Source organism: Globicephala melas, chromosome 1 (genome assembly GCF_963455315.2).
Source record: "Globicephala melas chromosome 1, mGloMel1.2, whole genome shotgun sequence".
NCBI classification, from domain to species: Eukaryota; Metazoa; Chordata; class Mammalia; order Artiodactyla; family Delphinidae; genus Globicephala; species Globicephala melas.
Genome location: NC_083314.1, coordinates 163,212,335 through 163,230,711, shown reverse-complemented (window position 1 = coordinate 163,230,711; position 18,377 = coordinate 163,212,335). Strand labels below are relative to the sequence as shown.

Genomic DNA, 18,377 nt, shown 5'->3' with positions numbered 1-18,377 from the left:
ATTTTCATTTTCCCAAAAGGAAACCCCGTACCCATTAAGCAGTCACTCCTCATTCCCTCCTCCCCTCAGCCCTTGGCCACCACTAATCTGCTTTGTCTCTATGAATTTACCTCTTCTGGACATTGCGTATAAATGGAATATGCGACCTTTTGTGTCTGGCTTCTTTCACTTAGCATAATGTTGTTGACGTTCACCCATGTTGTAGCAGGTATCAGTACGTCATTCCTTTTACGGCTGAATGATATTCCAGTGTGTGGAAACACCACATTTTGTTTACGAATATTTGGGTCGTTTCCACTTTTTAACTATTATGAGTAATGTTGCTATGAGCACTCATGTACAAGTGTTTGTTTGAATAGCTGTTTTCATATCTCTTGGGTATATACACACATAGAAGCAGGTGCTAAAATTGTGTGTTTGTGAATGTGTGGATGTCCCACCCTGATATGAGGCTACACCGTGCCACTGGCTGCCCAGAGAGAGAGGGCAGAACACCATGGCGTCCTGTGCCAACTCTCCTCTGGGCAGTAAGCCAGAATGTGCACTGGGTTGCTCTCTTCTCTGAGTTGAATCCCAAGATCTTAACTAGTGGCTGGAGACAGGCCAGCCTGAGCCATGACCTCATCTTATTGGACTGTTTAGGCTTTTCTGAGAACTCTTAAGATCACCCAGCACAGTCTGAGTGAGATGCCTCCACCCAGCTAAGAGTCTTTAGAACATTCTGTAACCAAGGCAGGACAACTGCTCCACTCCCTAGTAGGTGCATAATGACTACAGGTGAATAAGGTGACTTTGGACACATTTCTTGAAATGGACACGTTTCTTGAAATGGAGACTCAGTTTCCTCTCCTGTAAAATGGCAATAATAATGCCTTCTTCCTTCCTTCACTCACTCACTCTTTTCATTCATTCATTCACCAACTATGTATTGTGCACCTATCCTGTGCCTGGCCTTGTTCCAGGCACTGAGGACACAATGGTCAGCAGCAGACATCATGCCTACCATCCCGGGGCTGATAGTCCAATGGAGGAGATGGATATAAACCCAATAGCCACACAAACACATGTGAAGTTCTAAATGTGTCAAGGGCTATGATGGAAAGGTAGCCAGAGCTATGACCTTCCATAGCAAGAAGATTCAACCTGCCTGAAAAGGGATGGATGGCTTCACTGAGGAAGTGCTACTTGAGCTGATGTCTGAAGCAGGAGTGTAGTGGTATCATGCGATCTATATTTTTTTGGCTGCACCACGCGTCATGCGGGATCTTAGTTCCTCGACCAGGGATCGAACCTGGGCCCCTGCAGTAGAAGCACAGAGTCCTAACCACTGGACCGTCAGGGAAGTCCCAGTATCACATGTTCTTAATTTACATTTCCCTGATGACCAGTGATGTTGGGCACTGTTTTATATGCTTACTGGACAGTTGAATACCCTTTTGTGTGTGTGCGTGTGTGTGTGTGTGTGTGAAGTGCTTGTTTAACTTATTTCCCCCAGCTTTATTGAGGTATGATTGGCAAATGAAATTGTAATGTATTTAAAGTGTACATCTGATAAAGTGATGATTGATATACATATGGTACATTTGGTAATATGTATCAGTACATTTGGTGAAGTGGTGATTTGATATACATACACACTATAAAACTATTCCCACAATTACGTTTTTGAACACATTCATCACCTCATAGAGTTCCTTTTGGCGGGGGATGGGGGGATGAGAATGCTTAAGAGCTACTCTCTTAGCAAATTTCAAGTATATAAGACAGTATTATTAACCATAGTCACCATGCCACACATGCCATACATTAGTGTACATTAGATCCTCAGAACTTATTCATCTTATAACAGAAAGTTTGTTCTTTTTGACCAGTCATTCCTTATTTCTCTTCTCCCTCAACCCCTAACAATCACCATTGTAGACTGTTTTTATGAGTTTGACTGTGTTTTTTTTTAGATTTTATATGTCAGTAATATCGTACCACACAATATTTGTCTTTTTCTGTCTGGCTTATTATACTTAACACATTGACATCCAATTTTGTTCATTTTGTTACAGATGGCAAGATTTCCTTCTTTTTAAAGGCTGAATAATATTCCACTGTATGTCTGTTGAACTCTATTGCCCATTTTTAAATTGGGTCATCTTGTAGACGCTTCTTGAGAAGTGCGTCCTTTTATTGACATACGTTTTGCAAATATATTTTGCAAATATCTTCACCAATCTCTGTCTTATCTTTTCACTCCCTTACTGTTGTCTTCTGATGAACAGTGGTTCTTAATTTTAATGGAATCCAATTTATTATTTTTTTCTTTTACGATGCTTATTTTGCCCTGCTGATGAAACTTTTGCCTCCCCCAAAGTCAGAAATATATTCTTTAATTTTTTCTTTTGGAAACTTTGTTGTGCTACTTTTCACAGTTAGGTCTATTCTCAAACTCATATGACCACTGCTGTTATTTGTCTTATCAACCCTTACTCTTCCTTCAGAATCTAGTTCCATCACTGGCTTTTCTTTGGAACACCGTGACCGCTCTAGACTTATTTAAAATGCAGTTATATCACTGAACACACTGTGTTTCAATCAGGATTCAGTTACATGCCGGCTAGTCTAAGCAGGAAGGAATTTTTCAGGGTGCTAAGTGGCTCACAGAATGATGGGGTGAGCTGAAGAAACAGGCTCCAGTTCGAATTTTCAAGAACAGCTCTCAGAACTCGACAATCAAGAGCACGGCTCTAATTAGAAAGATTAGGCTCCAGAACCACATCACTGCCACAGCTAAGAAGCTGCCACTAAGGTACCAAGCCATGCCTGCTATAATCCTTGGTAGCAGAATGAATGAGTGTCCAGTCTTATTCTCAATGTCTACCAAGCAAGGGAAACCACATCGTTACTAACTGTGCTTCTGAAAAACCAAATGTCTCCACAATTGTGCTGCTAGGCGAAATGGCAAAAACAACGGGAAGATGGCCTCCATCTCGCTTCCATTTTCCTAAATCTGGCGTGAGTGAATCTGATTGCCCTTTACATAAATCCCCTGAGCCTGGCTGCCAGGGGCCCTGGGAGAGCACACTGGAAGGAGGGTGCTGTCCCAGTGTATCCATCATACACAGTATTGTGATATGTGTGCTCTTTTCTGTCTTTCTTACTGGAAGGGATGTGTTCCAGGAGGGCAGGGTTCTATTAACCTTCGTGTATGCCCAGTGACTAGGTATAGTGTAGGGGCTGGTTAAATGTTTGTGGTATGAATTAATTAAATGTGTTTCTGCTTATTGCCTGTATGTCACTTAGGATACTTTTAGTTATAGCCAACTGAACAGCCAATTCAAATTTGTTAAAAAAAAAAATAAAGAGAGTCTATTTGTTCATGCAACTAAGAAAGGCAGAAGTAGATCTCACAGCAGGTGAGGCTTGATCAAGCTGCCCAACAATGTCACCAAGGGCCTAATTTCTTGTCATCTCACTGGTCTGACTTCTTTCTCTGATGTTGGTTTCATTTTCTGTCCTTGTGGGTTTTATTTTCTAGTGAAGATGAACAGATGATTTTATTTTATTTTTATTTTTTTAAGATGTATTTATTTATTTTTGGCAGCATCGGGTCTTAGTTGCGGTGCACGGGCTTCTCTCTAGTTGTGACGTGTGGGTTTTCTCTCTCTAGTTGTGGAGTGCAGGCTCCAGGGCAGGTGGGCTCTGTAGTTTGCAGCATGCGGGCTCTCTAGTTGAGGAGCTCGAGCTCAGTAGTTTTGGCGTGCGGGCTTAGTTGCTCCACAGCATGTGGAATCTTAGTTCCCTGACCAGGGATCGAACCGGCGCCCCCTGCATTGCAAGGCGGATTCTTTACCGCTGGACCACCAGGGAAGTCCCAGATGATTTTAAAATATGGACTATATAGTGTATTAAAAGCTGAGATATGCTCTGAAGAATAAATAAAAGAGGAATAAAATAATAAATAATGAATTAAACTTAAAAAAAAAACAGGATTGGAGGGCGGGTCAGCCAGTGGTTCTTAACCTCTTCTGTGCCATGGGCCTCTGACAGTCTGGTGAAGCTTAAGGACTCCTCAGAATGTTTTAAATGCACAAAATAAAATATATAAGACTACAAAGGTAACCAATTATATTAAAATAATGAATAAACAAACTTATGATGGGGTAATATATGTATTTTTATAGATACTTAATATAATAAGATATTTTAAATACCAACAAGTCAAAGCTTTAATTTTATTTTAAAATGACACATCAACGTGAGACACTTACCCAGTTTTAATAAGAACATTAAACAGTGAGGTGAACTTTGACTTACCGCCTTCCACTTGTTGATCAACAAACTATGTAGGGAAAGGAGCCTGGAAAGCAATTAACATACCTGGGTCACTGATATGAGACCACGAGACATAACTGTTTGGTGACTGAACATCTACTAGGCACAGAGTTACCTGATATTGGCTGGCAATGCAGGAGCAGCAGATGAGAACATTTTGATCACATGTATTCAGCAGCAAGTTTAATAATTATTTTAATTTAGAAGTAATAATGAACGTAAAGGATATTTTGAGAGGTTTGCAACCACTGCAATGTAATATGAATATCTGTGATTTCCACTGGTGACAGACACAGGTACTGATCATGTGACTGTGGTTTGCTACCTATATGTATAATGAAAGAAAATGATAAATTTCAGTGAGAGGCTGGTGAAAATTAAGATATAAGCACTTTCCTATATGGACATCCTGAATTCTATCTGTGGCCCCCAGGTCAAGCAGGTAAATCATTCATTGCCACCGCACCCAGAGGTGAGATTAGAATTATCCAACTTCTAATGGTTGGAAAATTCTGATATGATAGGGAAGGTGGGGAATGGGTGCTGGGGAGGTCACAAAAGAGTGTCCACTGTATCTCTGTGGCTCTTTCATGAATGTGTTATATTCAGTCCTGGTTTCCACATCCTGGGAATCCCTCAGTCTTAGACAAACCAGTAAGGCTAATTTCTCTACTCATCCAGCTTTCTCTGTAATCTGTGTGCTTCCATGAGTTCATGAATTTGGCTTCATTTACCTGAACTTCGACTTAACCCAGGAGCCGTTTTGCATGGGAGAGTGGGTTAGTATCCAGAAAACTGTCTTCACGCTCTGGTTCAATCCATCTGGGTTTTATTCTCTGGGTTTTATTCTCAAGGACTTGTAAGATCATTTCATCTGACCACACGCAACTCTCAGATAGGTCATGAAGGAGTGAGAAGGTCCTCTCTTCCTTATAGAATATAAAATCAGGACAGCCCTGAGCTGTCAGAGAGCAGATTCAGATGCTGCCTTGCACACTTCAATGTTAGCAGAGGACCTGTCCATGCTGGGACCAAATCTCTGAGGCAAAGACCTCAGTTTCTCGATCTGAGAAATGGAATGATTGGAGGAGATCAGATATTCTTAGCCTGCAAAAGATTTTGATAAGAGAAGAAAGGAATAATAACTTTCACTTGATTCTCAAAATGGTCTATGATCAAGAAAAGTTTAGATCCCTTGGATTAGATGGTTTCTAAAAGGTCTCCTGGACATTCCATCATCACCATTGCTATCACTAAGGTGACCAGCTGTCCTGATTTGCCTGGGTCTGAGAGATTTCCTGGGATTCAGGACTTTTGGTGCTGAAACCAGAACAGTCCTGGGCAAACTAGGGGATGGTTGGTTAACCTAAGCATCACCGTCACCACCACCACCATCATCAATAGCATCCCCATTAGTACCCCACCACCACCATCATCATTACCATCCTCATCACAGTCACCCCCACTATTACCATCTCTACCATTACCACTGCCATCATCCTCATCACCACTGTCACTGTCATCACCATCACAGTCATTCTCATCTGTAAGTTACTGGACTCTTACTATGTGCAAAACGCTTTACATGCATGGTCTCATAAGTTCATTACAAAGCAGTAAGGTAAGAACTAAGTCTTAAGAATTCAGGCTTAGGAATGTGATAGTAATGAGCTCAAATCCCAGTTCTGTCACTTACCAGCTGCAAAACTTTGCAAGTCATTTACCCTCTTTGAGCATCATTTATTTTTCCATTCCTATTACTTTCCCCTCTCTCCTTGTTGTATATCTCTGTCTCTAGCACTGGATTTCAGGATGCTTGAGGGAAAGCAGTTTGTTTTATTCATTTTCTCTGTCATTCCACCTCACCCAAGAGACTGATATAGAATAAACATCTATAAATAACAATAATTGTTATAATGGTAGCTAATACATATATTTTTTTGAGCACTTACTTTGTGCTGGGCTCTTTTCTAAGCACTTTACATGTATTAACTCATTTCTGATTTAGTTTATTACATTATATATAAACAAAAAAAGATCAAAGAAAAATGGTGGGAAATGGAAATGCAAAATAATATGGTATGTTTTATAGTATAGAAATTAAATCTCCATAAAGCCACATGAGAAACAAAAATATAAGATTGTAGAAATAAATACATGTTTGTCATTAATCACAATAAATGCAAATGAATTTAATTAACCAGAGTTCTCTGATAAGATTTTTTTATAAATACATGTCTATATACTATTTGCAAGGGTCACACCTAAAACACAGTGACACAAAAGAACAAAGTACAGGCATATCTCAGAGATATTGCAGGTTTGGTTCTAACTACTGCAATAAAGTGAATATGCAGTAAAAAAGACCTACACAAATTTTTGGTTTCCCAGTGCATTTGAAAGTTATGTCTATATTATACTGTAGTCTACTGTGTGCAATAGCATCATATCTAAAAAACAGTGTTCATACCTTAATTTAAAATACTTTATTGTTAAAAAATGCTAACCATCAGTGACCAAATGCTGTTGGAAAATGGTGCCAATAGACTTGCTTGACTCGGGGTTGCCACAGACCTTCAACTTGTAAAAAAACTGCAGTATCTGTGCAGCACAATAAAGCAAAGCAAAAGAAAATGAGGTATGCCTGTAAACTGGTGGAAAAGACATAATAGGCAGACGCTAACCTAAAGAAAGCAGGTGTGTCAATATCGATACAAACGAGATAGATTTTAAGGCAAAAGTCTTTGTTAGGTATATAAGAGAATCATTTAATGATAAACAACTCACCAGGAAGTTATAATGAACCTAAAGCTCTATGGACCCAATAATGTAGCCTCAAATTATACTAAAGCAAAAATTAACAGACTAGGAGAAATCTACAAATCTACAATTAAAATGGGATTTTTAGAGATGCTTTTCCAATAAATGATGTATGAGACAGTAAAAAAGTAAAAATAGAGAAACTGGAATAATAAATTCAACAACTAGTGGGGATAGAGGTTGGGAAATAGATCCTTAAAAATTAGTCTTTAAGGCTAATGACATTTGTGTTGGTAAGATGTGGAGAAACAGGAACTCACATATTTCCAGCAAGAGTGTATATTGGAGCCATTATTTTGGTGGGAAATGTGGCAATATTGGGCAAGCTTGAAGATGAGAACAATGATTGAGCAATTCCATCAATAGATGTTTGCCCTAGAGAAACCTCACCCACATGCACAGGGAGACATGTACAAGGATGTTCATTGCAGCTCTGTCCATAATAGTAAAAAGTGCAAAAGATCTAATCAGCACTCTGTTAAGGATGGGTAAATAACCTGAGGTTTGTTCAGATAGTGGACTACCCTATAGTATTTGAAATAACTTAAGTAGAGCTACATAAACCAATAAGGATAACATAAAAACACACTGAAGACTGAAAAAAATCAAGTTGCAAAATGATATGGTATGACACAATTTATGTTCGTTTCTTTGAAATGCACAAAATAATACCCTATATTGTTTGTGGGTACATGCATATGCAGTAGAAGTACAAAAACATGCATGGTATTTTTTAAAAATTTATTATTTATTTATTTATGGCTGCGTTGGATCTTCGTTGCTGTGTGTGGGCTTTCTCTAGTTGTGGCGAGCAGGGGCTACTCTTCGTTGCGGTGCATGGACTTCTCATTGCAGTGGCTTCTCGTTGCAGAGCACGGGCTCTAGGCGTGTGGGCTTCAGTAGTTGTGACACACAGGCTCAGTAGTTGTAGCACATGGGCTTAGTTGCTCCGAGGCATGTGGGATCTTCCCGGACTAGGGCTCGAACCCGTGTCCCCTGCATTGGCAGGCGGATTCTTAACCACTGCGCCATCAGTTTGAAGATTTCCCTGTGAGGGATAAGGAAGAGGAATGGGGTTCTGGCCACGAGACCACTAACCGTAGCTCTAACTCTAACCAGGACTGGGTCTCGAGCCTGGTGGGGTTCTGGGGAATCCCTCCTCATCCTTGTTGCGTATTAGTTAGACTCCAAGATGACCCTTGCTCTGCTGTCGGTCACGTGGGAATTTGGGCTTGTGATCTTGAGCAATTCCCAGTATCTCTCTGGACCTCGATTTTCTCATCTGTGAAATGAGCTAAAGATATTTTCCCTAGAGGTGGACTCAATCTTGACCTTCACATTGTCAGAGGCTTGTCATGGGGAAGAGAATTTAGACTGATTTGTACTGTGTGGTTTCAAAGAACAGAGCTAGAAGCAAGAAGTGGGAGGTCGAAATAAACTGCTATCAGTCAGAGTTGCTGTTCAAGAACTGAAAGGGAGCGAGCTCTCTGTCTTCAGGAATGTGCAAATAAAGTCAGCTAGACGAACATGTGGAAAGGAAGTTGGAGAGGGAATTCCTGGTCTGGGAGGAGTGGCTGATGTCCCAGGGACTGCCCCCACCCCTCCAAGGTCCTTGCTGGCTGAAAGCTTCCGTGATTCTAAGTTTCTATGATTAAAAGCACCTGCCTACCTGCCAGGTAACTTTTATTTACCCCTATTTTGCAGATGGGGAAACGGAAGCTGAGAGAACACAAGTAACTGTTATAGGAAAGCCCCTACATGTGGCTTAAGATCCCCTGTCACTGTCACTGTCAAGTGACAATTTCCCTTCTGCAGGGGAAGCACATGGAATTAAAATACTGTGAGTGGCTATTGCTGTTATGTATCTTTTGCAAGGGCTGCTGCACCTCTTCTGTGAAGTCAGTTGAAGATCTATGATGGAGAGAATTATGTGGTCTCAAGGCCCTTTGTTGGAGATGTCTTTCTGCTGGATAAGTATGTGGTGGTGAAACATTCGCCCTCAGCTCCCTCCGGTTTAGTCATCACGCTGGCTAAGTGCTCTGTTTGTGTCCACGCTGCCTTCCGAAGGGCTTGCACATCAGTGTCCCAGTTCATGGACATGGGGGATCTGCGATGTCACCACAGGCCTGAACTTCTACTCTGAGTGAAACAGTGAAAGGGAGGTGGCCCTCTTCCCCCTCCCCCACCCAGTCACCTGGTTGCTGCAGCAGGGGTTTGGCTGTGGGTGGTGGGTAAGAACCTTTGTTGGCTTCTATGGCCATGTGGACTACACTAGCTCTGGGGATTGGATGCTATTAGGTGACTGAAGACCCCCACCTTCAGACAAGAATAAGAAAATGTGGGTAGCAGTTTGCATTGTAATTAACCGGGACTAAAGCATTCCTTGTAGCTCATGACTTTTGGTTCACTGGAACCAAGAGCAAAGTATAGTCCGGAACCAAGGGGGAGTTAGGCCCTATTTGGCTGACCCTAAAACATTTGGAATTGCATTTGCTGAAGCTGGGATCCCAACAGGTCTTGAACCATTGGGTGGGAAATCACCAATCACTGATGGACTTGATCAGTGGGGAACGGGACTCTCCCGCCCCTTCCTGCTGCCACCAATAGCTGAAGCTGGTGGTGGGGAGTAAGAACCCAGGAGTCAGTCTGAGGCAGGAGGATAGAGGTAGCATGCGAAGCTGCCCTCAGTAAGATCTTCTCTCTGCCCAATGGTCCCAAATGGATCAGAGTTCTGGTTTTTCTTTAATTGTGGTAAAATATGTATAACATAAAATTTACCACTTTAACCCTTGAGTGTACAATTCAATGTTATTAAGTACACTCACATTGTCGTGCAACCATCAACCCATCCGCCTCCAGAACTTTTCTGTCATCCCAAACTGAAACTCTGTACTGGATAAACCATCGCTCCCCATTCTCCAGTCCCTTCCATGCTGTCCCCATCTAGCCCTTGGTAGCCACTATTTTACTTGCTGTCTCTATGAACTTGACTAATCTGGGTACTTCCTATAAGTTGAATCGTACAATATTTGTCCTTTTGTGTCTGGCTTATTTCACTGAGCAGAATGTCTTCGAGGTTCATCCATGTGTCAGTGCTTTATTCCTTTTTACAGGTGAATAATATTCCACTGCGCAGATATACCACATTTTGTTTATCCATTCATTTGTTGATGGACATATGCATTGATGGACTTTTAGCTATTGTGAATAATGCTGCTATGAGCATAGGCATACAAATGTCTGTTTGAGTCCTGCTTTCAATTTCTTTTTGGATATATACTTAGGAATTGCCAAATCATATGATAATTCTGTGTTTAAACTTTTTTAGGAACTGCCATAGTTTTTTTACACAGTGGCTGCCCCATTTTACATCCCTGACAGCAATAGACAAGGGTTCCAGTTTCTCCACATCCTCACCAACACTTTTTTATTTTTTTGGTAATAGCCATCCTAATGCATGTGAAGTGGTATCTCTTTGAATGGACCGGGTATTTAAACTATGAACAGGTACTTACCTTCCCTGAAAGTACAGTAAACTTGGCTGTGGCCAGAGGACGATTGCCATGGGCACCTGGATGAGGAGTAAGGAGACAGGCATAGTGAAACCCGTATCCTGGTTTTGGCCACCTGTTCAGTGGGTGGTTGATCATGGAGGGATGGAAAACCAACTCTGCACCTTGAAATCCCCTGATTGGTCAAACTATTTGTTATTGAACACAAGTTCGAGTGCCTGATGCACAGCAAGGCCAAACAATACGGAAACAATGAAGTTTGGAGCAGAGAAAGGTTGATTGCAGGGCCATGCAAGGAGAACGGGTGGCTCATGCCCCCCCAAAACCCAAACTCCTTAAAGCGTTTCAGCAAAGCATTTTTAAAGGCCAGGTGAGGGAGGGGCATCCCAGGGTATGTGATCAGCTCATGCTCTGATTGGCTGATGGTGACCAATCCTTAGGCGCCAGAAGGTCTGGGAACTACGTGCTTGTGATCATCACGTAGTTAATTTCTTCCATTTGGTGGTGGTTTTAGCACCTGAAAAACTCAGGAAATATGCATGAAATACTCTCTGGGTACTTCAGAGAGGAGCAACAACAGAGGATATGGGGGAGGGGTCCATCCCAGTAAGGCCCCATAGGGTCCTGCTCAGTTATGTATTTACAGAGAGTCCTCCACAAGCCAGCGCAAAAAGATGGTAGGTCTAAAATGAAGTGTGGGGGGGGGTTGTTTTGTTTTTGTTTATTTGTTTTTTAGGTCTTGATTTGTCAAGAGAATTTTGAAAAATGCTGAATATCTGGTCCATATCGTCCCTCATGTTACTATTCCCTATGTATCTAGTGCATAGAGACTATTTGTGACACTAGGTGCCCTTGTTCTCCACCTTCTCTGGGGTTCCCCACAGCTCTCCCTCTCCTGTTCTGAACAGTTCGGCTCCTCCCCTCACTTGCAGCTACAGAGGAAAAGCCCTGCCATTACCCATGTTCAAGCATGCTTACCACTCCCACAAGTGACTTATCAATGCATCTTTTCCAACTACTCCAATGTGAGTTCCATGAAGGAGGAGATGTTGGTTTGTTCACTGCTGTATCCTCAATGCCTACACTGTCCCAGGCCCATGGTAAGTGCTTGATAAATATTTATTGAATGAATTGATTAATATATGAATGAATGAACAATGCATTGTACATTTCTGAATAGTAATTCTGTAAATACCATGTTCTTAACCTTGTCACATTTCCGGTGGTATTTTAGTCCCCCTTAAAAATCAGCAGCTTCCTGACTGGTCAATCCCTGTGCAGTTCTGAGCACCTCCCACTGTCCTCTGTCAGCACAGTGAAGTCTTCGAAAGGAGGTGTGTATTGAGCTGGACAGTCTAGCTTAGGCTGCAGTAACAAACAACCTTCAAACCTCAGTACTTAAACAATAAGGTTGTTATTTCCTCAAACTATATATCCAGGAAGGGTTGGCTGGGGGCTCTGCTCTACACTGTCCTCACTCTGGGACCCAGGCTGGTGGAGTAGCCACCATCTACTGATTGCTCATATAGAAGAAAAGACGACGATTCACACTGGCTCTTAAAGCCCCCTACTGGAAGTAAGGTATTGCTTTAGCTCACATTTTATTAGATGAAGCAAGTCACATGGCCATACATAACTCCAAGGGATGGGAGGCTGTGATAGACTGTATTATTGCCAAAATGTTTGCTGTCTCTCCCTGTTATCCTCTCCCCACTGACATCAGGCTTGGCCATGGGACTTGTTTTAGCTACTGATTTTTAGTAGAAATGTGCCATGAGGGTCTGCTCCTTCAGCCTGAATCCTGGAATGATGGAACAGAGCCAGAGCTGACCCACAATGGGAGCATAAGATGAGTGAGAAACAAATCTTTATAGTTATGAACTTGTATGATTTGGGCATGCTTTGTTATTGGGGCATAACTTAGCTTAAATGGATTGATTCAGTGGGGAAGTGTAATTTTACCAATTACAAGAGAATTGCGAATAGCCGATGGACAGCTCTAATGACTACCACCCAGAGCCATTTGGGTTGGACGTCATTGGAGATGAACAGTAGCTTAGCAGGCTGGAGGGAAAGGGTTTCAGGCAGAAGGAAACTTCTGCAAAGGTTTGTAACAGAGAGGGATGTGATAAGTGGGCTGGGTGGGACTGGAGAGTCTTCTGAGGTTGGTTGTGTGGTGGGAAGGGGGAGACTGGCAAGGACAGATGAGGCCATTATATTCCCCCAAGACTGGCTGTTTGCCCTGGTCTCCATCAGACCCAGATCTGAGGTCATCCTTCGAGATGACTTCTGTGAGTTCTGGAAGCCATTTTGTTGGGTGAGGTCCTGCTTCTCTCTGACCTTCAGGTTTCCATCTGTAAAACCAACATAATAATATTCACTTTGCAATGTTGTGACTATTCAGTGACTATTTTAACTACTAGTGGAAGAAGCCTGGGATCTGGAATCATACAGACCTGTGTTTGAATCCGGATCTGCCACTTACTGAGAACCTCAGGAATTTTTTGCTGTTGTTTTTTAAAAATTTTTTAGGAATTTTTTTTTTTTTTTTTTGTGGTACGCGGGCCTCTCACTGTTGTGGTCTCTCCCGTTGCGGAGCACAGGCTCCGGACGCGCAGGCTCAGCGACCATGGCTCACGGGTGCAGCCGCTCCGCGGCATGTGGGATCTTCCCGGACTGGGGCACGAACCCGTGTTCCCTGCATCGGCAGGCAGACTCTCAACCACTGCGCCACCAGGGAAGCCCAGGAATTTTTTTTAAACATCTGTGAGCCTCTGATTTCTCATCTGTAAAACAGAGATGGTACACAACACTGTAAATCAACTATACTCCAATAAAAATTAACTTTAAAAAATAGAGATGGTAATTAGTGCTTCATGGGGTTGTCATGAGAACTATGAGAAACAGTGAAACTATGCAATGCATAGTAGGAGTTCCATAAATATTCATTAACCCAACTGCAGGGCTCATAGAAATGTTGGGTCTGACTTATCTTTCTTTGATTCTAGACTTGCTACAAACCAGATGGTTTTGATGCATTTAAGGCAAGAGAATGTGCGCGGCATGAAGCTTCATGGCCTTTAACAGCACAGTTACAGAAAACCTGAGGTATCTTGGCATTTAACCACATGGCCATCCCAGGATCTAATAGGACCTAACCCCAGTTATTCACCAAGGTCGCACCCTGCATTTCAATCCCATTCCGAGTCCATAGGGTCAAACTATGAATGTTCCAGAAGAAATGTGCATATGATCAGGCAGGCTGTGCTGAGAGTCATGTACTCACCTGACCTCTGCACGAGCAAGTCCCAGCTCTCAGAGAAAGGTAGGGCTGTCAGAGCCATCTGCGGAGCACCTGCTTGTACTAAACTGTGTACCAGCCTTTAGAGGCCAGGTCCTCAGATCCCAGTAATTTAAACCAACAGGGTTTAAGCTAAGATCTTTATTTGGTTGTCTCATTCAGTCCTCAAAATAGCCCTAGTGTCCTATCCTAATATTATTTCCATTTTTCAGATGAGGACGTAGAGGATCAAAAAGGTAAAATAGGGCTTCCCTGGTGGCGTAGTGGTTGAGAGTCCGCCTGCCGATGCAGGGGACGCGGGTTTGTGCCCCAGTCCGGGAGGATCCTGCATGCCGCGGAGCGGCTGGGCCCGTGGGCCGTGGCTGCTGAGGCTGCGCGTCCGGAGCCTGTGCTCCGCAGTGGGAGAAGCCACAACAGTGAGAGGCCCGCGTACCGCAAAAAAAAAAAAAAAAAAAAAAAAGGTAAAATAATTTGACCAGAGATGGAATTCAGATGAAGACCTTAAATTGTCTCATTACACTGCTTCTTGGGTTTTACGGTTGAGAGACTCAAAACCTGAGAGGGCAGACTTACTCAAGTCACACGGCCTTGTTAGCTAATCTCCATGTCAGCACCATGTCACAGGTCTCCTGATTCCTAGAAAGAATGAGTTCTGAGTTTATGAATGTACATAATTTATAAACCAGATGCCATCAAATCTCAATGTTTACACTATGATCTCTTTGGTCACATCCAAGCTTAAAACATCATCCTCCCTCCCAAAGATATGATACATAATTGACTATATTTTAATGTGTTTTATGGATTGTTTAAAAGCATATATTTGACACTTTAAATCATTTCATGTTTATATCGGTTAGAAGTGAGGTTCTAAATACATTTTATTTTCGAAATTGCTCACCTGCTGTCCGAACACCATTTGTTCTATAAATTTTTTCGATGATTGGTGATTTTTTTAAACAATTTTTAAAAATTTTTTATTTATTTTTGGCAGCTTTGGGTCTTCGCTGCTGCACGTGGGCTTTCTCTAGTTGCGGTGAGCGGGCGCTACTCTTTGTTGCGGTGCACGGGCTTCTCATTGCGGTGGCTCCTCTTGTTGCAGAGCACGGGCTCTAGAAGTTGCAGCACACGGGCTCAGTAGTTTTGGCACGACGGCCCTACAGTGGGCAGGCTTCAGTAGTTGTGGCACGCGGGCTCTGTAGTTGTGCTGCACAGGTTTAGTTGCTCCGCGGCATGTGGGATCTTCCCAGACCAGGGCTCGAATCCGTGTCCCCTGCATTGGCAGGCGGATTCTTAACCACTGCACCACCAGGCAAGTCCCTGGTGATGTGTTAAATTCTTTTGTTCTGAGCTTTGTTTCTGGCCTGTCCGTTCTGTCCCATTGATTTTTCTCTTCTTGATCCTGAACAGGTTGTAGAAGCTGACAGATTTTGATATATATCCTAGATCTTAAGTGTCTTAGCTGTGACATCCTGTATTTTCTTATTCTACAAATATTCACTGAAGCAAATTCTGTGCCAAGTCTTATACTAGTGTGCATCACTGGAGACCCAGAAATGCAGAAGATGTGTTCCCTGTCTTCAAGCTATCATAATCTGGTGGGGACAATTCATAGGGACAGAAACGCAAGCACAAATGCCAACAGTAATAGTGAAGCACTTCATGTACATTATCTCACTTAATCCTCATCACTGCCACTTGAGGTCACTGCCCCTCATTTCTCAGAGGAGGGAACTGAGGCTCAGAGCTGTCAGGTAATTTGCCCACGACCCCACAGTTAGTGAGTAGTAAGCCAGGGTGATTTCAAGCCCAGGAGATTAACACCTCTGCTATACCAGGTCACTTGGCACACAGGAGGAAAGGAAGAATACTGTCCAAGTCACGCAGCAGGTTATTTTCCGGGTAGAGACTCACTTCTTTGCCACCCAGACATAAGAGACTTGCCATCTCTGCCATCCTTGGGTCCTGCCCACCCTGCCGCCCAGGCAGGGCTGGCAGAAGAGAAGAGTCAGGGCAGGAGCCGGCTCCTTGATGAACTGCCTTCCTGGAACAGGCCAGGAGGCTCTGGTCACAGCACAGAGGTGGGGTGTATGCCTGTGGGGAGTGTCAGCTGGCATCCAGGGGCAAGGCAGCCCCAAAGTGGTGGCTTCAGCCTGAAAGCGCCAGCAGGTCACAGCGACCTCAGCAGCTCACATGTACAGGGAGGGTGCGGCCAGGGAGGAGGGACGTGACCGGACACTGAGTGACACAGATAGCCTCATTTTTCCATCTATCAGGGTGACTAAGACACTCTTTTTGCAACTCAGCAACCTCTTCCATCAAGGGCTAAGCTCCCCCAAGAAAGTCAGAAAGACTTGCAGGCTCTTTCTGCCTTGGCCACATACCTCCCCCAAGGGCATAAATTACAGAAATAGCCACTGGCATCAATGAGGAGGAGAGAAGAAGGGACAAAAATAGACCATATCTCAAAACAGACTGATGGGGCTTCCCTGGTGGCACAGTGGTTGAGAGTCCGTCTGCCGATGCAGGGGACACGGGTTCGTGCCCCGGTCCGGGAGGATCCCACATGCCGCGGAGCGGCTAGGCCCGTGAGCCACGGCCGCTGCGCCTGCGCATCCGGAGCCTGTGCTCCGCAACAGGAGAGGCCACAGCGGTGAGAGGCCCGCATACCGCAAAAAAAAAAAAAAAAAAAAAAAAAACAGACTGACGTTCAGGTCTCAGCTGAAGCCATTCATTCTTGGGATTGAGTCTCAACTGTGCTGCCTCCCAACGGTGAGAACTTGGGTGAGGTACACCTGCCCTCGGAGCCTCAGTGACCACATCTGCGAAATGGGAATAATTTATACAGTACTTCTGCCCACACCACCCCCCACCCTCGGCACAGTGCCTGGCACGTGGTAGTTGCTTAACGAGCACATGTTGCATGAGTTCGTACTTGTCTCCCTCTGGTTCAGTTGAGTAGGAGCTTCACACGGCAGGGATTTGGGTTTGGACTGTTCACTGCTGTTTCCCCAGCACCCAAGCTAGAGCCTGGCACAGAGTAGGTGCTGGAGAAATCTTTGTTGAATGATTATAGAATAAGTAACCTAGAGCCTTCCCTGGCCCAACAGACTTCTCCTTCCTGCTGAGGAGAGGGGCGTAAGTCGAAAGGGAGTAGAGAAAAGTGGTTAAAAGCAAAGCTCCCTGGACTTGGGAGACCTGGGCTCAGATTCTGTCTTTGTCATGTACTTGCTGTGTGACCTTGAGCCAGTGACTTCCTATTTCTTTTTTTTATTTTTTAAATTTTATTTATTTTTAGCTTTAGTGGGTCTTTGTTGCTGCACTTGGGCTTTCTCTAGTTGTGGTGAGGGGGGCTACTCTTTGTTGGGGTGCGCGGGCTCCTCATTGCGGTGGCTTCTCTTGTTGCGGAGCACAGGCTCTAGGCGCACAGGCTCAGTAGTTGTGGCGCACGGGCTCAGTTGCTCCGAAGCATGTGGGATCTTCCTGGACCAGAGATCGAACCCGTGTCCCCTGAACTGGTAGGTGGATTCTTAACCACTGCGCCACCAAGGAAGTCCCTGACTTCCTCTTTCTGAGCCTTCATTTCTCCATCTTTAAGATGGGACTTAAGAGTTATTGTGAGGATTAGCCGAGATAACCCACTTCCCAGGCTTCCCTCCCTCTTCCCCTGTCCTGGCAGGACTGCCAAGACCCCTTCACGGTGGCTGACCTGGGCATGCTGGCCAGCTGCCATTGGGCCTTCCGCCAGGCCCTGCCTCGGGTCTCACCCTTCTGTGAGGTGAAGTGCAACAGTAGCCCCTGGGTGCTGCGTGTCCTGGCCACCCTGGGCACCAGCTTTGACTGTGCCAGCCAGGTGGGTCTGGGCCTGCTAAGGGTCAGACTGGATCAGCCAGGTAGGGGTTGAATCCCACTGAGCTGCGGGTCATGCATAAGCTTCCCCTTGTCCTGTTGAGCACTTTCTGTGCCAAGCGCTGTGTGAAGGGCCTCACATGGATTTCTGTCCTTGATCCTCCCAACAGCTCGACGAGGTGGCCAGGGGTATCCCCCCTTCATTTAAGGAGGAAACGGACTTAGGTGAATGACTGAGCCTGACCCAAAGGCTGTGCTCTTTCCTTACACTGGGGAGTAGAACATTCTGGAGATTTCTTAGCAGAAAGGGATTCACGGTGTTGAGACAGGTTAGAGCAGGAACTCAATTGGCGGGAATGATATCCCTGGAGATGGGGATTTTTTTTTTTTTTTTTGTGGTACGCAGGCCTTTCACTGTTGTGGCCTCCCCCATTGCGGACCACAGGCTCCGGATGCGCAGGCTCAGCGGCCATGGCTCACGGGCCCAGCCACTCCACGGCATGTGGGAACTTCCTGGACCAGGGCACGAACCCGTGTCCCCTGTATTGGCAGGCGGATTCTCAACCACTGCG

The 18,377-nt window shown here is 44.2% G+C and overlaps 1 non-coding gene across 1 annotated transcript; it reads right to left on the bottom strand.

Moving 5' to 3' along the window:
* Window positions 1-1,270: 1,270 nt before the first annotated feature.
* TRNAR-UCU (transfer RNA arginine (anticodon UCU)) lies at window positions 1,271-1,342 on the bottom strand. The gene has a single exon. It is a non-coding gene; the product is annotated as a tRNA-Arg (tRNA).
* Between the last annotated feature and the right edge of the window lie 17,035 nt (window positions 1,343-18,377).